This window comes from Lygodium microphyllum, chromosome 9, assembly GCF_053477565.2.
Source record: "Lygodium microphyllum isolate KBCC chromosome 9, Lygodium_microphyllum_v1.1.10, whole genome shotgun sequence".
NCBI classification, from domain to species: Eukaryota; Viridiplantae; Streptophyta; class Polypodiopsida; order Schizaeales; family Lygodiaceae; genus Lygodium; species Lygodium microphyllum.
This window is the reverse complement of record NC_141143.1, coordinates 80,663,702-80,685,524: the sequence shown is the minus strand read 5'-3', so window position 1 is coordinate 80,685,524 and position 21,823 is coordinate 80,663,702.

Genomic DNA, 21,823 nt, shown 5'->3' with positions numbered 1-21,823 from the left:
ATTTATGCTTCACTTGTAATCCCATTTGTAGTAGCCAATAACTTTCTTGCCTTCAGGAAAAGGGACCACATCATGTGTGTCATATACCTTAAGTGCAGTCATTTCTTCATCCATAGCATTGTCCTAATGCTCAATATGCAATGCATCATCTAGAACTAGTGGGCTCTATATCTTGCACAACTTTAGTCATGTATGCATAATGATGAGCTACATAGCTATCATATATCAATTGTTGCATGTGATTTCTTACCCTTATTGACCTGTGTAGACTTGGATCACTACAATATGCATTGGATCACTACCATATATCTTAGCATCCTCTTGTGCCTTCCTCACACTAGGTGGCTTAATAGATGGAATCCCAAACTTTTTATCCAAGCTTTGTTTAGAACTGTCTATATCCACATCAATATGAGAGAAACTTGATGATACATCACTCATAATAGGTGAGTCCCCAACCATCTTCTTGCCTTTCCTTGACACTTATGATATACTTAGTGGAGTGACATGTGATCGTAATCTACCACTCCAAGGTGTGTCAGTAGACCCATGACTAGGAGACTCCTATGGCCAACTTGATGTCTGTGATGACTGTTGACCTATTTTTTGCATAGCCAACTCTCATGCACATCAAACCCAACTTTATCATGTAAATTGTTATATTAGATGCTCATTTTATCAAAGATATATAATATCCTTGCTAAATCTCAACTCATGTGTAATAGGATTATAGCATTTGTGTCCCTTCTTCTCAAGATAAAATCCCACAAATACACATTTTTCTACTTTGGGATCTACTTTTCTCTACAACTCATCAATAATATACACTTAAGCAATACATCCTAATACTTTCAAATGTGGCAAATATTTGGCTTTTTAATTGTATACTTCTCAAGTGTTCTACCATGTACGACATCTATAGGTATCTTGTTCATAATGTATACAATAATAACAATTGCTCTAGCTCAATAGTAATGAGGCAAGTCTCTTGCAAATATCAATGCTCAATCCGACTCTATAATATGCTTTTTTTTTCTCAAAACTTCAATTTGCTGTGGATGTATGCAAACTACATTTGAATACCATTTTTTAACCAAAAATAAAAAAAACTCATTGGAGAAATACGCTCCCCCTTTGACAGACCTTAAGCATTTAATTTGTAACCATATCTCCTTCTCAACCCAAGCCTTAAAGATTTTAAAGTGTGTGAATACCTCACTATTCTTATACATAAAATAAACCCATACTTTTGCAGCATGATCATCAATGAAGGAGATATAATAGAACCACTCATAATTATAGTCCTTATAAGATCCCACACATCAAAATGTATAATCTCAAGTGGCTTTTTGCATACATGTTTTTCATATGGAAATGCATGGCTTGGTTACTTTCCAAACTAGCATGCTACATATACTTTATGGATCCCACTAATGCTAAACTTTGGCAAGCCAGCCATAATATATTTTGACATCATGTTTTTCAAATGCTACACAACTACATGACCAATCTGCTCATGCCAAATTTCAATGTTAACCACAACACTTGAACCTTATGCAAACATTGCAAAATCCATTATAGGCAAACCTACATCAAGAGTAAATAATTTGCTAGTATGCTTATGTTTTGCAATCAATCTGCAACCATCTCCAAGGTCCTCTACATAACAATCGTCGGATGTGAACTGAATCTGCAATCTTTGTTCCACCATCTAACCAACTGAAACCACGTTCTTAGTTATGTTTGGTACATGAAGGTTGGGATACTCCAATTTGGAGTTTAAGATAGGCAATTAGGAGGTGAGCTCCAAAACACTATTAATATAATTTTTATCTAAGCTTTGAGAATAGATGATTATCTATACTTTGCATAGTTTAATGCACTACCTACAAGACATGAGGAGATAGCTTATGGGAGATTTATTTAGAATGCAAATAGGTTTTCTAGGTTTAGAAGTGATCTCGAAAGTAGTGTCAATACCCATTATTAAGGTCTTATAACTTAATGGGAATTTTAGGTGGATTAAAATACATGCAAGGAGTTATCTTGAGTGCTACAAGGCATCTAACCTAAAAATATAAAAAAGAAATATGTTTTATGAAAAGTGATATTTTCAACTATTTAGAAATGAATTTTAGAATTCTTCCCATGTTGGTTGAGAGACTAGTTTTTTTAGGATGATTGAGGACTTGGATGACCATATTTTGAGTTCATACGTAAAAGTTAGAGTGTAATCAAGCTATATCTAAGATAGGACTATTGTCCTCAAGGTTTGATTATGTTCCATCGCTTATAGGGTTTGGAATTTGATGCTTTTGCCTATTATAGAGCTATAGGTACAAGAAGATTTTGATATTTTCTTATTTATGGTGAGGGTTTATGTCGAGAATTGATTTTGAGTTGATTGGTTGTCTCAACAAGGGTTGGATTGATTGCATGCTATTGTTCTTGACAGTAACACAAAGGCTTAGCTTCAGACTCATTTGGTGTGTGATTAATTTCTTCTTTCCCTCATCAGTTTTCTTCTCTTTATCCCCTGATATTTGGTGAACCTAATACGAAAGTCGTTAACAGGGTGTAAGATGGGAGACATACCACGATTGGGTTCAAATGATGTTATTCAACAATTGATGCAAAGAGTATGATTATTACTTTGTAGTCACAACAAAAATAGCAACAACATCGACAAAAGGATACATGCATATGCAAAATTGGAGCCCAATTGGAGTTGACTATACTAAAGGCTTTGTAGACTATAGAGTAGGAGATAAAATTGTTTAATGGATGGAATGTATCCACATATATGAATTTGTATGCATATGGAATTCTATGGGGTGGCTCAAATTGCATGAGCCAATACTTTGTATAACTCAGTGTTGTACACAAATTAAAAGCACGCATTATGGAATTCTATCTGCAAGATGCTAATTGAACTGCATTTAAGAAAACACTTAGAGATGAATTTTACATAGAAGTTACCAATCTTGTTACACGCAAAACATTTCAAGAGTAGGTCATGAATCCAAATAAAGGACTCATAGCTACGGAATTGCTTCTAGAGTTTAAAAGCATATTTGAGTAGTTTGATACTGTAGAGCAGTAGGCTCTAAAACCCAAAAACTTGAGATGTTTTTGTAAGCAGAGAAACTGGATGATATGTTGGAAGATTAATCTATTGAAACATGGCTTAAAATTGAATGGAAAAATGTCAAAGATGTTGTAAATGCACTTATCAAGAAGCATAGAAGAAGAAAAAGATTACATGTTTGAAACTTGCCTACTAGTTTTGGCATGACTATTGAAATTACAATTAACCCACCTATATATATGGATGTTCCTTAGGCTGAACCTACTATTCCAACAATAAAAGAGGATGTTATGGACATGTTGGTAAAAGGAATGCATGACCTACAACTTAAGGTCCCACAATTGCATGATAAAGGTCGGGGGTGGCAGCCCCTATATATTCACATGAGGGCTTTGTGCATAGTTGCATGTGGTGTGATGGCCCTTAGCATGAGAGGCAAGATTGTGATGCATATCATGATGCATTAGAAAGGAAATTATCGTTTGGAAGGATGGGAAAATATATGTGCAAGAGAGTAGATTACCTCTTGCTTTGAACTTTGCAAAAGAGGGCATGTAAAAATTATTGGAGGAATTGACTACTTGAAATGCTTATGCAATAGTGCATGCTACTATCTTTGGTTTGCAAATAGAGAATGTTTACCGCAGCACAGAGGAGCAAGAAAATGGAAAAAGGAGATAACTGAAAGGGCACAGGACAAAGGAAGGAAAAGGAGCCCCGGATGCAAGTCAAACCCTGAAAATTTTGAATGACGACCTCCCCAGAAGGCCTCAATGTTGCCTCGAGAAAAGAAAAGAGTAAAAGTGCACCATTAATTGTGAAAGCGCTCTCGAATCCTTGTAAAAGAGTGCCAGGCTCACTCCTGTGCAAATTGTATGCACTAGTTGGGAATAGGATAAGTTAGAACGGTGGAAAATAGGAAAAGAGGGCCTAGGCTAATGGCCGGCCATGTAAAAAGTGGGGATGACCAACCAAAAAGTAGGGCATATATATAAAGTTCAAAAGTGAATGAGATGATTATTCTTATGTGTGTCAAAGCTTCTTCTTCTTCTTCTCTTGTTTCTTTCCTTCTTGCTTGTGCTTGAGTGAGGGATTGAGGGAGTGGAGGGAGTGAGGGAGTGTGTGTGTGAGAGTGGGGAATCATAGAGAAGAAGCTCCCGATCTTCTCTCTTCATCTTCTCTTCTTCTCTTCTCCCCTCTTTTCTCGTGCGGCTATGGAGGATGGAGCTTGACGGAGAGGGCTTGAGCTTGCTTGAGCTTGCCGCAAGGATCGTGGAGCTACCGGAGTGCAAGAGAGAGGAGGGAACTCGATCGAGCATCAAGGTAAGCTCACTACACCCATAAGGTAGGCATTGCACGTCGGCTATGTGAGAGATAGCCATGGCCGCTCGGCTTGAAACGCTTGATCAATAAGCGGTCTGTAGGTCTCGGGGTAGAGCTTCATAGCTCCCCTTCATTTTGGTTCCGTTTTCGAGACCAACGGAATCGAGCCTCGAGCACCATGTGCATCGAATTGAGCATAGAAGTAGGGTTTGCAGCCCGAACCGGTGCTCGAGATAGTTAGGAGATTTAGGAGGTTTTAATCCTTGGAGCAAGTAAGTATTTTGATTTGTTGTTGAATATTAGAGTAGGACCATCCATCTCCATCTTTGTTTTTGATTTTTGTTGCATTAGGTTAAGATTAGGATAGGAAAAAGAAGAAAAATAGAAAGGGTTCTGCTGCTGCTGGGAACAGGGAAATAGGGGCACAAATTCTAGAGTGATGTTCGATTCGAGCACCACAGTGATTCCAGGTATATCTAGCATTTCCTTGTAGTGTTTTGCACCTATCTGGAAGGCACTGGATGATTCCATGGAGTAGGCACTAAGCTTGAGTCATCGCGCGCAACCAGTGGGCTGTTGTCTACGCAGTCAGACCAAGTTGTCTGGGTCCGATTCCCAGAATCGGACCACTCGATTTCTGGAGTCGGATCGTCCGATTGCGAGAATCGGACCACCCCGTCCAATCCGATTCCAGCAATCGGACCTAGTGCCGAAATCGAACCATGTGTCCTAGTCTCAAAATCGGACCAACTGCAAGGATCGGACCACTTTTCCTAGTGTGATAATCGGACCATTGGTCCTAGCGCCACAATCGGACCACTCGTCCTATCGTAGGGGTTGGACCCCCTATCCGACTAGGGAAATCGAACCAAAGTAGAAATCAGACCACTTCACCAGAACTTAAAATAGAGGGTTTTTGAACCCACCTAATAGTCCTGGCCACCCTATTCACATCTCTGACCCCCTTTGGAAACCCAATTTAGCCCTTAGAAGCCAAAGACAAGACAGGATAACCAAGGATTCACCCCAAACAGCTAGACACTAAGCGGACTGAATTTAGAACTTGACTTTTGGTAACCAACCAACCAACCCTGAAGCATAATAGAGAGCGTAGTATGGACTTTCAATAAGACCTTAGATCAGCCTGAACCTGCACTTAGAGCCATATGAGGCTACGAACGTAAAGGGAAGAGTGGAGGTTGCATTGAGCATTTCCAGCATCCGCACCTCACTTTTAATTTTATCACCAAAGGTGCACTACAAGAAAAGAAAAAATATGTTTTTGCACTGAGCACTAGAAAGCACAAAGCACAACTTGTGAATAAGATTGACAACTGCTTTCAATAACAAGGAACTCATCAGGAGATATAATAACATCAAGGAACCCACTATTAGGAGAAGATCCCAAAACATAGTTGGGTGCCTGAGAGCCCCATCAGTAGAACCTTAAGAGGACACGAAGATCAACCGGAGCTACCGGAGCTACTCAATTTGATCAACAACCTTGTGGAGATGGAAGTGGGACCAATGTTAGGATTACGAGGCAGACAGAGAGGACTGACTGGACTTGGGAGAATTCCCAGTCTTAGTGGAGGAGTTAGTCAATGAGTATGACTTGTTGACTAGGATGGTAGTTCAGGGTAGTCCAGTAGAGGAAGTTGTAGTAAGCCTAGAAGAGGAAAGAAAGGCGATTAGAAAGGTGCTAGAGGTCATAATTGCCTATAACCATGAGTAGAAGGCTAGGAAACTCCAACAAGATGTAGACATGTAGGAGGCCCAGCGTGTGCTAGCCTTGGCTGGTGCAGCCAAAGCAGGGCCAAATGCAGAGAGAGAATGAGCAGCATAGGCTGACTTATCATTGAGTGAACTCGTAACCAAGTGGCTCATGGACAATACGTCCACTAAGCAGAGCGCAGCAACCTTAGCCACCGCATTACTCTCGAGATTAGGGGTCACGCAAGGGGCAAAGGGGCAATCTAGAATCCCTATTGTAACAAAGAAGCTAGGCAAGTATGAACCTAGCAATGACCCATATAGCTTTGTGGAGCAATTTGAACAAGTTTGAAAAGAAAACGGTCTCACGGACCTTGCACAACGCTCTCAAGCTTTCGGTCTGTGCTTAGGTGATAAGGGGAGAATTTGATACACTAGTCTAGATGCAATTGAGCGCACGAACTTTGCGCATCTTAAGGACCTCTTTATCAAGAGATTCTCTGAGGCAGGGTACTCTGATAATCTCATCATCTGGTTGATGAATGTCAGTCAGAGAAAAAAGGAAGACATAAGGGACTATGTCACTCATGTGTGTAGCCTCTTCAAGAGGATCCCTGCAAATGAGCAACCTAACGAGAAGGCTGTGTCTACCGTATTTATAAATGGAATTCGAAGCAAGGAGCTCTGCAAGGCTTTGGCTAGTAACTCCACTCTACACCGAGACGTGTTAGCTAGAGTATTTAAAGAGGCAATAAGGGTGGACGATCAGCTTAGGAAGCGAAGCATGAGGAACACCAGTCGGGACAGTACAAGTCGGAGAGCTCCAGAGCGGTCAACAGTTTCAGGAGAGAGAGAGAACTCTAGCATACAGGATAAGGGAAAGAGTATTGACCAAGGCCAAGAGCTGGCTGGGATGAGAATGGAGCTTGCACGATTGCAAGACCAAATGAGGAAACCTGTGCGATCGCATGTGCAGTGTATACATTGTGGCGGTAACCACCTCCCAACCAAGTGCCAAGATCCTATATCTAGGCTGTGCTCGAACTGCGGTAGGTTCGGTCATGATGCATTACATTGCAGACTACCAAGGAGATTCCCATATGCGCAGCAATACAACCCTCCATACTTAGGCAACAGGCCACCTAACCTCTTTGGCAGGGGAGCACAGTTGGCACTTCCAGCACCAAATGATGCAAGTCCGGCCATTCCTAGGCTAGAGATGAACCCAACAGGCATACCCAGACCACCAGGGCCCTATATAACCCATCCACCGAGTGATGCTCATGTTCACTATGTGGAAGAACCTAGTGAAGAGGAGAACTACGTGAACCCATACATATCCTATGATGAGGAAGGCAATCTAGTCCTGATGGACTATCGACTACCAGTGATGGTGCTAGGTAGAGGAAGAGACAGAGGCTTTGGAGGACCAAGCCAAGATCCAATCTCATGCTGGACTTTTGGTCATCCAGGCCATATTTCATCATGCTGCCCAAAAAGGAAACAAGCAAACAAGACAAAGCTGACCTTTGATGCACTGAGTGTGGAATCACACACCTATTTCCTGATTGTCCTAGACGGAAACCATCAACTAGTTCTGCCAACGTGCCCTTAGTACCCTTGGGGCTGTTCGGTGTGAAGACCTTTGATAGTGAGGATACGCCCATCCCACTACATGTCATGATGCGAGCATAGACAAAACAACCAGGCATCTCATTGCATGGGCCAAGTAACCTGGATACAACCTCATTGGGAAAGAAAAGCCGGAGGAGAAGGAGAAAGAGAACAGACACAAAGATTACCCTTAAGACTGAGGAAGCTACAATGCTAGTGACAGGAAAGAGGGTCACTGATGCAGAGGCAAAGACCTCAGCTCCTAAGATAGCAGAACTAGGGAGTGCCAAGGTAGGGAAATACCCCCACCCCAAACGGCAACTTGAGGCTATAGCCAAAGTCGAGTGGGTCAAGGACGCCCAGGAACACCTTAAGGACGTAGAGCCCATACTGGAAGACCAAATTGAAGATATCTCTAGTGTGAGTACACCCATTTCATCGCCATGACCTCAATCGGGGAACGCACCCACACCACATGAGATGCCATAGAGGCAAGACCAAGAAGAAGCATGTCAGTAAGCTAACCAAGATATATGGCCAAAGAGTGCTGACCAAGGAGGAAGGCAACCACCCAGAAACCTCCTCACCACTTTAGTAACCATGCCAGTAACCTTGAGCCTAGGAGATCTACTTTGGTAGCACCCTTCCTTATGGCAAGAATTAAAGCACTGGGTGGAGGGAAAAGAGGAGCACACTGCTGCTGACTTGCAAGAGCAAGACACAGTCACGTAGATTCCAAGCCTAATGCTAAACTCAGTTCCAAGGTCACTGCACGTCGATGCTTTCTGGGAAGGCACTGAGATTCATGCAGTCTTACCTATTTTAGCCTTGGGGGATGTAACACGAAAAGGAATTGTAGACACAGGCGCCGGTGTTAGTGTCTTAAGCCACGCAGTTCTACAGGCCTGGGGAAACCCACCCGTGGAAACGGCTAAGTTCAATGTCACATTGGCCAATGGAATGAAGGTCAGACCATTCGGGATCCTAAAGAACTGGCCAGTGAAGGTTGCAGGGGTGCAGTTTTCCGTGAACTTGATTGTCATGAAGGTAGTGGACTGTGACATACTACTAGGCCGACCCTAGATGAGGAACACTCAAGTTATTGAAGATTGGGGTAACAATCTCATCTTCTTGGGGAATAGAATAGAAGCGGTAAGGATTGAGATGGATACCTGGAAGACTACCCCAGCCGACCTTGATGCTATCTCAACCATGCTAAAAGGTGTTGCACAGACAAGCAAACCCTATGGGTCATTGACCAAGTACATCCCTTGCCCTGAGGATGAGCAGGATTGGATGCACGTCTTGGCAACCATTGACCTATCATTCTCAGATGAGGAAGATCTATATAGGCAAGCTGCTAAATCCCCAAGCATGCCAGCAAGGGAGCCCATCGTGCCACTCTGCATGATGGCAGGAAGCTCATGTAACCCAAGGAAACCGGTCTCGTTCCATATCCCCACCAACAAGCTCGAGCTTTAGGAAATCATAGAGTACCTGACCAATAAACTGAAGGGCAACATGGCTGCCAATCTAAAACCCCTAAGTGATCTTTTAGCTAAGCCTGAGTGGAAATGGACCAAAATTCATGATCTAAACCTATTATACAATTGGGCTTTAGTCACTGACAAAAAAGAGATTGGAGAGGAAAGCCTGGGGGATGACGAGCAGTCGGAGGGGCAAGACTCTGATGATGAGGAGTACGAGGACTGCCGCTCTATTGGAGATGAGAGTGAAGAAGAGTTAGACACGATAGAATATGACACTGAAGGGAGAACGATCGAACAGATCAAGGCAGACTCTAGGCCTAGAAGGGAAAGGGCAGGCTGGAATGAAAGAGGAGTCATGCGGATGGAGTGCGATAGATCCTAGTTGGAGCACATAGGAGCCATGGATTACAAGCAGGCAGAAGTGGCGCAACCATTGGTAGTTCCAGTGCTTAAGACGGATACACCTACTGAATTAGGACCCCCTGGCAAAACTCCTTCCTCAAACGAGGGATGTGAGTTTAACTCAGAGTCAGAAGTCAGTACAGAGAGTGATCTCAAGATACCCCAACCCTCTAAGGTCAGACGCACCAAAGGGGACTTGCCAGTCCACCTAAGGCGCAAACGGCTAAAGGAGCAGGCCAAGAAGCGAACTAAGGACTCAGAAGCAGAGAGGCAAAAGAGGCTGCAAGATCTCCCCAAACGCTTCACAAAGTTTAAGAAGGGTGATAGAGTGGTGATTCTGCTAGGAGCAAAGAGACAAGGGCAAACCAGTGAGCCAATTGAGGGACCCACCAAGGTCAAGGAAGTTAACTTGGCAGGGGAAGGCGAGAAGCCTCGACCTGTGCTCATTGCTGACAACTTGACCAAGGAGGATGAGGAGGCTAAACTTGTTGCTCTCCTACGAGAGTATGTTGACATGTTTGCCTAGTCCTTGGAGGAACTTAAAGGAGTCGATCCTAGGGTTGTGACCCATAATATCCCAATGGTTCTAGATGCGATGCCAACAAAGCAACAACCTTACCCTATGAATCCCAAACATGCCTATGCAGTGAAGGAGGAAATCGATAAGCTCCTGAAGGCCGGATTTATATATGAGATTGAGCACACGGATTGGGTATCACCTATAGTGATCGTTATGAAAAAGAATGGTAAAATTCGAGTGTGTGTGAATTACAAGAAAGTTAATGCCGCTACGAAGAGGGACAACTACCCCTTACCGTATACCGAGCACATGTTGGAGAGGGTAGCAGGCAAAGAAGCCTACAGCTTCCTAGATGGCTTCTTTGGCTATAATCAAGTGCAAGTGCACCCTGATGACAGGCACAAGACTGCCTTCACCACGGAGTGGGGTGTATTCGTCTACATCATTATGCCCTTTGGGCTAATGAATGCGCCTGCAACCTTTCAACGATTAATGTACACCATCTTCAAGGATATGCTTAGACGCGAGCTAGAGGTGTTCGTAGACGACTTATGCCTATACTCTAATTGGTCCAAACACTTAGAAAAGTTGAGAGCTGTCTTTCAATGGTGTCGGTTATACAACCTCTGATTGAACCCCTTAAAGTGCCAATTCTGGGTGAAGCACGGATGTATCCTAGGGCACGTAGTGTCAAGGAATGGCTTTGCCACTGACTTCTCAAAAGTCAGGGTCATTGTCAACCTACCACCACCCATTAACTACAAGGGCGTTCAGTGTTTCTTAGGCCATATGGGATACTATCGACGCTTTGTACTAAATTATGCATTGATTGCTAGACCATTGTACAAGCTGCTGATCGTATTCAAGTGGACTAAGAAATGCCAATGTACATATGAAGAGTTGAAGAAGGCTCTCACCACTGCACCAATCTTACGAGCCCCAGACTGGAGCATAATGTTTCATGTACACATAGATGCCTCTAAGTTTGCTATAGGAGTTATTCTATGCCAGCCTGGTGAGCATAACCTAGATTACCCTGTGAGTTTTGCTAGCAGGAAGCTCACTAAAATGGAGATGAACTATTCCACTACAAAAAGAAAAGGGTTAGCCATGGTGTTTGCTGTAAAGAAATTTAGGCATTATCTGTTGGTCACCCCGTTCGTTTTTTTCGTTGACCATCAAGCCTTGCTTTATCTCATGAACAAGCCATGCACTACAGGTCGCATAACTAGATGATTACTTCTCTTGTTGGAATTCAATTTCTCTGTGGTTGTACGTAAGGGAAAGCAGCACTACATGGCTGATCACATGTCCCGCATACCCATAGGAGAAGCTGCTGGACAAGGCATACCTGACGACCTCCCGAACACTCATCTCTTTGGCCTATCTAGCGAAAGAGACTTGTTTAGAGTCTATCTGATGCCATATTGGGCCGATGATGTAGTTCAACTGCTAGAGAATGGTCTACCTGAGAGACCTATTGAGAAAGCTAGGCTAAGGAGACTTATCTTAAAGATCTAGCCATATCAATTGATCGCCGGCCAACTCTATAGGCTAGGACAATACATTTTGTTGTGTAGATGTGTGTGTGGGCACGAGATGCACGATGTATTGAGAGAAGCACATGGTGGAATAGCTGGAGGACACTTTAGTGGGGATACAACAGCCCGTAAGGTGCTACACTCCCAACTATGGTAGCCCACCCTATTCCGTGATGCTGCTAAATTTGTAAAACAATGCGATGAGTGCCAGAGGACTAAGGTGCCTGTGCGCAAGGATAAGATGGAGTTGACCCCCGTAATAGCACGACAGCCCTTTGAAAAATGGGGCATTGACTTCATTGGACCTATCAGTCCTACGGCACAGTACTCCCATGCACGCTACATCATTGTGGCAACTGATTACTTGACAAAGTGGGCAGAGGCAAGAGCCACTAGGAAGAATGACGCTAGAAGCACTACGAAGTTCTTGTGGGAGCAGGTCCTTTCACGTTTTGGTTGTCCAATTGAACTAGTAAGTGATCAGGGCATGCACTTCATTAATGAAGTGATATCCCACCTGCTCTTGACCTTCCTAATCATTCATAGAAGGTCCTCGCCCTACTACCCTCAAGCAAATGGCCAAGCAAAATCCACGAATAAAATCCTAGTCAATGTGCTTACGAAGGTCATATCCACATCACGAAGTGACTGGGATAACAAATTAATGGCGGCCTTGTAGACCTATCGTACAGATTATAAGACGGCTATAGGACAGACGCCCTTTACGTTGACTTATGGAACGGAGGCCATTCTACCCTTAGAGTTCTTTGTCCCTGGCTTAAGGATAGCAGCCCAAGAGTGTTGGGAGGGAAGAGAGGCTTGGACCAACTGCTTAGTTAAGTTAGAGTGTCTCACGGAGACTCGACTCAGCCACCCATGCTCTGATTTGTGAGAAGGCACGAAGAAAGATGTGGTTTGACAAGCATGTCAAACAATGCAACTTTGATCAGGGGGACCTCGTTCTACTATGCTCTATGAAGGGTCACAAATAGAAAATAAATTTTCGAGGACTAGGACCTTTCCGAGTACGTACAATTAGTAGAACAGGCAATGTTGAATTGGAGACGCTCGAAGGTGAAGGAATAGTCTTTTTCAATGGCAGTTGCATGAAAAAGTATTATCCTCCTTCCAATCCGTTGCGAGCCACCTATGCTTGAAGCCCCTGTCAACGTCTGCATGGCCACTATTACCAAATTGACGGATCAAGATGAAGAAGCAATGGCACCCACCTACCTACGAATCACGGTCACTGCAGAACAGACATATTCTTTTGATGCCTTGATCGATGAAGGTGTAGACTATAATATCTTGACGCATGACAATTGGACATGCATTGCTCAACCTAAATTACAGCCCACAAATGCTAAATTCAGCCCATTTGGGGACAACACTTACTCACTCTTAGGAAAATGCAAAGTGGCTATGTCTATCGAGTCTGAAAGTATACCAGTCTTCTTTTATGTGTTGCCAAACACTAGAGGGACCGGTAATAAGTCACTACTAGGTCGCACTTTTAAAAAGCAGACAAACTGCAATGTGGACTATAACCTAGATCGCATCCATCTTGCTATAGGCAATGTGCGCATAGTGACTACGTTCAGCAAGGGTTATCTTGATCCGTCTACAATTGCAAAGCCACCGATAGAGACCCCTACGACCACGCCTATGACCAAGCCTAGGGAGAAGGGCTGTGATATCTCACCCCATGCTCAAACTGCTAGAACCAAGCCCACCAAGGCCATTCACAAGGCCAAGGATTCCACACTCATATGGGTGCCAAAATGACAAGGGACACCTCCTTGTAAACCGCAGAAACATGCTTCTAAATGCAAAAACTATCAGTCACAGCCTAAGAGGCAGCTCGGACGCTATCGACGTAGGTGCACGACCATGCTGCGATGGAATCCCAAAGATCTCTTGCGAGCACAAGGATACTATGAGGGCAACCCCTGGATATGGGTGCCTAAGAGTGGACATTCAAGAGGCTCAACTCTAACCAACCTCACTCCAGCTAGAGAGGCTTGCACATACGAAGCCCAGGCTACAAAGCAAGTTGGACCAGCACCGGTTGTGATTAATGAATCCCAATACATTTATCGTCCCAAGCTAGATGCCCCAGAATTATCCAAGTTAGAGGAGTTGAGCACCCCCATGCCAAAGTGCTTATGAGTGCAAAGTCCCATCTGTAACACCATCAATGGAGTCACCATTGTCCAGCCCAATTGTACCATCACCACCAGCAGGTCTTGGGCCTTTGTATGAAAGACGATCTTTCCTTGCCAAGGATCTTGTTGAGACCTTGGCAGATGACGTAGTGACATGCATCAAGGTGTTAGATGACACCTTCACCACATTCGCTAGGAGCTATGAGAGGCTTGACCTAGGACTTCTCGATGAACCCCTTGCTTCTGATGTTCATGTGTTGCCATGCACTTGGGAAGACTACAAATTTATGACCGTCAAATTCCCCAAAATTGCCGCCGAATTAATCCCTAATGGAGAAATCTCAAAGGAACAAGCCATTCTCAGAAGACTAATTATCTCGTACTGCAAGCCTGCTCACTCTGCACCCGAATAAGAATTGGAGGAGCTTACGCAGCTTGCCAGCTCTGATTCTTCGTTCTTACAACTATGGTATGCCTTGCGACTCCAATGGGAGAAAAAAGGATGCCGCATCATGGCCAATGCCGAGCAAAGAAGGGCAATCAAAACAATTGAACACGACCCTACTTATGTGGCACCTCTTTCGTTTAGGGTTTTGGCCATTACATGCAACATACACTTAGATAACCATGTGTTAGCCCACCCTTGCATTGACCAATTCCTTGCGGAAGAGGAGTTGCATGTTGCTAGCGGCCTCAACTCCAGGGACATCTTTCATGATGTCTTGACGTATATCACCCAAGCTTCCATACGACCATGTGAACTTGATTGTCATGCCTAGCTTGAATATAACCCTAACCTCTATACTTGGCTTTTGGCCAAGTAACTCGCCCCACAAAGTCCATGTGAGTCCTCCTTCTTTCCTTGCTAATCCTAGGAAGGATTCCTTTAAAACTTAAGGGGGGGGGGGGGGGGGGGGGATGGGGGTGGGGGGAGAGGGAGCAAAGTGAGAGCCAAGTGATGTAGCAAGGTGTAGTGATGGATGAAAATGATCAACTAAATTTAAATAGGAAAGAATGCAAGGAGGAAATAGATGTTGCTTTTGAATTATTTCCAAGTTTCATACCTCTGAAGCAACACTGCAAATTGTCACACGCATTTTTTCTTGGGTTTTTGTTAGTGATGAGTCAATTCATAACGTTAATATTGGCATGGTGTGATGACAGGCACCTACTATGGCAGGACAAGAAAAGGGGGGTAAACTTCCATTCACTGAAGAGGAGCTGACAAAGTATGGGATCAGTGTTGAGACACGTGGATTTAGCTAGTTCACGTTCAAACATACCCTAAATTTAGACGATGCCATCCTGGAAGAGCCGACAGTGAAGGACTTGGTGGATAAATGCGACCTCCGAAAGTATGTGGAAAAGGTCTAGCAAGCTGTAGATTACAGCATGTGTGTTGACTTTTTAAGAAGCTTTGATGAAGTAGGAGCTGTGGCACGGTCACAATAAGGACTGGTGACCAGGAAAGAAGGGTGCAAGTGCCCCTTAATGCAGCTATCATCGAGAAAGCCCTAGGTCTTGTGTCCAAGAAGGAGAGGCGCCCAAGAAGAGATGTATATACCATGATGGAAGTCAAAAAAGATGACGTGCACACAGTGGATGGAATTAGTTTGGCTGATATTGCAGACCCCACAACAAAGATGCAAGCTAAAATGGTCCACACCCTTTTCTCATGACAGAGATACAACGCTTTAATGAACAGAATCGAGGTGCCATAGAGCATCTCTGCAGGAGTTCCAGAGGAGGTGGATTGGAATGGTTTTGTGCAGAAAACTATCAAGAGTTCAGCCACGTTCTTGGCTCCAGCCGCCGCAGCACCAGCTGGTGGGGAGTCTCCTGCTTCTAGTGCACGATCCACAAGGAAAAAGCCTGCCTTGAAAGCCTCCACAATCAGATATGGTGGTGTCCTGACGGCAATCATCCATGAAGCTATCAAGGATGCTGGTGTAGATGAAGAGCAAGCTGTGCATCAAAGCTCACCTCACCGCGAGGAAGAAGGCTCGAGTGAAAGGACAATAAGCAACAAAGGAGAGCCAGAGGGACCACCTACTTGAGCAGCTAAGCCACAGGAGCAAAAGAAGAGTGACAAGAGCCAGAAGGAGAAGAAAGAGAGATTGAGCAAAGAAGAGCGAGCCGAGATGAAGAGGGCTCAAAGAGAGTCAAGAAGGGTGGAGAAGGAACGAAGGAAAAAAGAAGAGGAAAAACTCGAAAAAATTAGAGAAGAATCAAAGAGGGCAGAAGAAGAGAGGCAAAGAAGGGCAGAGGAGGAAGCTGAAGAACTAAGAATGAAAGAACTTGCTGAGTTGACAGAGGCCACTCATAGATCTGTCGAAGAAACCCATGGGGGAGGAGAGATCAATCCTTTGAGTCCCCACCATGAAGCTAAAGCAAGTGGCAGTGTGGAAATGGCCCCAGTAGTTGTAGGCAAGGGCAAGTCCATACTACACCCCCTGCCTTCCTCCTTTGTGCCAGTACCAACTGACACCACAACCACAACCACCCCACAACCCATGCTCTCTCTAAACATGGCCCAATTGATGAACATGATGCAGCTACTTGTCAGTAAAGTGGCTGAAATTGTACCAAAACCTGGAGCAAAAAGGCCCACTGCCCCGCAGATGCCAAGTCTAGGCAAGATCCAAAATGACAGAAGCTAGAGGCATCAACCACTACAGCCCCTACTCCCATGCCATCTGGTGCCGACTATGATCCTTATGTGGCTGAGCTTCTAGCACAATTAGACAAGGAAAAAGAAGAAAAGAAGACAGCCCTGGTGGAGTTAGAGAAAGAAAAGGAAACTTCGGCAACCTTAAGGCTAGAAGTTTCAAAGAGCAAGGAGCCCACCGAAGAAGGAAAGTGAAAACTCTACAAGATCAGCTAGAAGCAAAGACCAAGGAAGCCCGAGACAATGAGAGCTGTCTAAGACAAAGGTTGGAAGATGAAGAGCAAAACCTGGTGGCAGAACAATGAAGCTTGAATTTACTAGTGCAGCAGTATGCTAGCTTGCAACAGAGAACTACCGAACTGGAAAGGTACAGACAATTGAGCAACAAGAAGATGCCATAGCTTTCCGGCTATGGTATGAACTTGAAGAACAAGACAAATTGGAGAGGGAAATAGAGTTCCTAGAATAGGAAAGGCCGAGAGTTCCCGCAGCAGAAGCACAAAGGTTGCAGAATGAGGCACAACAACTGCAAGATGCATTGGAGATTCGCAAGGGAGACATAGAGGCCCTCATGGCCATGGCCTTCACCCAAAGAAGATTGCACTTCGCAGAGATCCAAAGTCACGAGCAGCTTGTGCAAGAAAATTCAGAGCTATTTGCTGAGGCAGAAAAAAGATTCAGCATTGCAAATCAGGCAAAAGAAATTACTGAAAAGCAGCTGGCTCGAAAATCTAGGGAAAGGAACCAACTCTGGTTCTTAACGAATGAGCAGCCAGGTTGTGACAACCTTGGCAAGTGAGCTGGAGGAGGGAAGAAAGAAGATGGACGAGAGAGCCAGTGAGTGGGAAAGAAATAATTTTGAAAGAGTTAGGGATTTAACAGAACGCTTGGCGATGGCTAAGTACAAGAGAGTGCTTGCAGAGTCCAGGGAAGAAGCTGCTGATGTATGTGCCAACACACAAAGGCAAGCCTTCCTTAGCATAGTACTACACATCACCCAGGCGGAGGGCAATGATTCAGTGGAAAAGGTAAGAAGGAAGCTAGAATTGACCACTCGAGCACTAAAGTATGGCCTTCAAGAATGGGAGCTTCCAACAGGCACAAGAATCACAACAGAGTAGCAATTTCACTACCTACGCTGTGCCGGCCTCTCCATTGTTGAGCTTAAGGAACTTGCGTTTGAAGAGCATGAGCAGCCACCACCACCACCATAAGCGGTTCCATCAATTGTCGAGTAGAATGTCGAAGAGGGTCCAGACTTTGAGCAGGATGTTGAAGAAGAGCAACAAATAATGCCCAGTCCACCTCTACCAGACCTCCCACCTGAAGAGCCCGAAGATGCCCATATGCCCAAGCACATTGTGGCAGCCAAAAGAAGAAGACAAGAACTAGCAGAGGAAGCCCAACGCAGAGCACGATCACTGCCAAGACAATTCCTTGAAGAGCCTGTGCCACTAGGGGGGATCCCCCATCCTATCAATTGGCCTCAGGAATTAGTCATATGGTGTCAACAGGAGTTCCAAACGAGGCCATTTGAACTTTCATTTTCTTATCCACACTCTCTAGACTGTGCTTTGCCTCTAGGTATTCTAGCCAAGATCAAGGATCTAGCTAAAGATCTTGCAAACAGGTGGATAGAGGAAAGAAGCCTCATAATAACCAGATGGAGGCAAGAGCTGAAGACTACTAGCAAGACAAAGTAAACAGGGTTTGCAAAACCGTCCAAGGCTACGAGGCACAGCCGAAGTGGCGGAGGAGGATTTGGGATACCAATTTTGATGCCTGGACCGCCTTCTGCAGCTCGCTCCCTAAAGAATGCAACGACCCCATCTACATGCCCTACCCCCGTAGGCATGGAGTTGACTATGATCGAAATATTCATGGGGATTTTGACTTTCCTAAGATATATAATATTAATGCCCGGAACCCCGAGGAATGCCTAGTCTTTAGGTTAGAGGATCTCCTCCCATCTATCAATCGTTTCCTCGCAGATTTTTCTTCTTGCCCAGATCCAACCTTCTTAACTACCTGTAATTATCTTAGGCTTATCAAGTTCCTACTAATGCAAAGACCCACAGCCGAGGAAGCCCACCTCCCTCCACTCTTTTTTGACATCAACCTAGGGATAGATAGTAGAGCCATGACTAGACTAATGATAAGGGCAGCCCTGCTTCCCTCCTTTTGCCTAGAAATCTTAGAGGATATGAGTGATACCCAGTTCACGAGGTGCAATCATCCTTTCTTTTCATCCACACCTCTGAAGGCTTGGGCCGGCATTAAAGAATATCTATAAAGTCGTGCATTCCTATCCCACTGCTTGCGACCGGCTCGTAATCCAGCTGAAGGTGATAGGCATTAGCCAAGACATCTTCCTTGTATGCAATTCTTCAAAAAAAAAAGAGAGAAGAAAAAGAAAAAGAGAAAAGAAAAAAGCACAAGAGCTCACTTCACTCAGTACACCTAGGGTTTACACCTAGCCCCTCCCCCACTTCACGCTTAGGGCACATCAAGGGCAGGACTTCCAGACCTGTCACCCTAAGTTTTGCATTGCACCTCCAACAACACATGAACTGGGTCCTCAAGTGTGGGACATTACCAAGGGCTTACCCAAGGTTAGACCCATCTCCCAGTTCCACTACACATGCACTTACACCATACTGTGAGACAGACACACCCCTTAGGGAGTGCACAACTTTCTCTTGCAGGCTATGATCGTGACTCAGTGAATGGCTACCCAGCTAAAGAAGATTATCCACGATATCCGCTAATGACCAAAGATTTTTCCCTGAGTCAAACAGGACACCATTACAGCAGCTTCAGGAGCTTTTGCATACTCCGATGGTTGGATGGACCAAAATGCTTGATGTAGCCGACCATCTGCCTGTTGATGGCTACCATGACTGAACCAAATCAAGCAGAAGGAAAACTCAGTGATGGACCCACCATTGGCATAGATTTTGGAACCTCATATTCTCTAAATATATGTTCAAACCCCTAGACCTACGGATTGCTTATTGATTAAGTGCTTTCGGATCAGCACGGGATGCACGGCTACATGGTTCTCAACAGCCGGCTGGCAATGAAAAGGATTAGAGATGCTCATGCAAAACCTTTATTAGTCTCGTCGCAGAATGGGAGCTACAACTGTGTGCAAAATGTCGAGCATCTTCATGAAGTCTAAAGCATGTCGGAATCTCTCCCGGTCATCGTTAATTAAACTCCATCACCTCTCATTCACAACAGCACCTTTTGATTGTGGTCATCTACCCACCAGTTCCACTTAGCAACAACCCCAACTATCCCACTACTCCCCACCACAGTGCCATGGGACTGGCACTCAGCTAGGAGAGGGGTAATGTTTACCACAGCACGAGTGGGAAAATGGAAAAAGGAGATAACCAAAAGGGCTCGTGACAAAGGAAGGAAAAGGTGCCCTGAATGGAAGTCAAACCCTGAAAAATTTGAATGACGACCTCTCCAGAAGGCCTCAATGTTGCCTCGAGAAAAGAAAAGAGTAAAAGTGCACCATTAATTGTGAAAGCGCTCCTGAATCCTTGTAAAAGAATGCTAGGCTCACTCCTATGCAAATTGTATGCACTAGTTGGGAATGGGATAAGTTAAAACGGTGGGAAATAGGAAAAGAGGGCCTAGGCTAATGGCTGGCCATGTAAAAAGTGGGGATGATCGCCCAAAAAATAGGGCATGTATATAAAGTTCAAAAGCGAATGAGAAGATCATTCTTGTGTGTGGCCAAAGATTCTTCTTCTTCTTCTCTTGTCTCTTGCCTTCTTGCTTGTGCTTGAGTGAGGAATTGAGGGAGTGTGAGGGAGTGAGGGAGTGAGTGTGTGAGAGTGAGGGATCATAGAGAAGAAGCTCCCCATCTTCTCTCTTCATCTTCTCTTCTCCTCTCTTTTCTTGCGCGGCTATGGAAGATGGAGCTTGACAGAGAGGGCTTGAGGTTGCTTGAGCTTGCCTCAAGGATCGTGGAGCTACTAGAGTGCAAGAGAGAGGAGGGGACTCGATCGAGCATCAAGGTAAGCTCACTACACCCGTAAGGTAGACATTGCGCGTCGGCTATGTGAGAGGTAGCCATGGCCACTCGGCTTGAGATGCTTGATCAACAAGTGGTCCGTAGGTCTCGGGGTAGAGCTCCGTAGCTCCCCTTCAGAGAAGGTACTTGAAAAGGTTATTCCTATCCCAAAAGATAAAATAGTGTCTCATGCCAAATGCATGCAATTGAAAAGAGCAAAGTTTTAAAGGATGAAATGACTGATATAGGGAGAAGCATCCATGGAATGGTTGGTTGGGACTCACCAATGGACTCTTATTCAATGTGTGCATACTTAGCTAAGGTTCATAATATAGACGTGATTGTAAAAGATAAGAAAAAGAGAGATGGAGACATTGTTGTAAGGACATCAAAGAGGGTGACACAAATACCTTTTGAGCAAGGCTATCGTGTAGTCTACTCCAGAATGTGTACTGGAGGATGTAGCATAAGAAAGGAAGAAATATGGAAAATAGGTTGGGAAGCAAAAGGGTAAGTAGCAAGGCTACAAACTACAATTTGACATAGAAACTGCAATGGATCTCAAGAAAGTTCTTGAAGAGTGGATTCTTAATAGTAGGGTGGAATTCACACTTGGGAAAGTTCTTGGTATTGCTATACGTGAATTTCACAAAGAAATTATTAACATAATAATAAAAAGAGACAGTTTCTTAGTGATTTGGTTAATGCTTTGATGTTTTTGGATGAGAAGCCTAGTTTACAAGGCACACGAGTTGAATCAAAATACAAGTGCTATTTTAGAGAGGGCTAATACTATAAATCAGTAAGCTAAGGGTAAACATGATGGTGTAGTGATTGAAAATTCACTTATTTATAGCAAAACTCATATGGGAGTTAGGGAAATGCATTGTATTGATGATGAGGCTTTATGATTTATTCCTAGAAGTCATTATAAATAGAACCATTGGGCATGGGATACAATGGAAACTATGGTTAAGGTTAGGGAGTGTTAGAGTCCATGGAATTTTTTTCTTGATTATGGTTGGAAAATTAAGGTAATGGTTTGCAGTCTATATGATAATGGTGCATGGCCAATTGATATGGATCATGGTTGGAGGATGCAGACTGCAAATAACTCTTCAGGAGATCTATATGAGGCATATCCTAATGTTAAAATAGCTATTGGGAAAATACAAGAAGAGAAAAATTTCTTTGTGCAAGACAATTCTTCGTATCCAGTGATTTTGGGACAACCCTACATTACATCTATTCATATGGAGACAAAAGTAT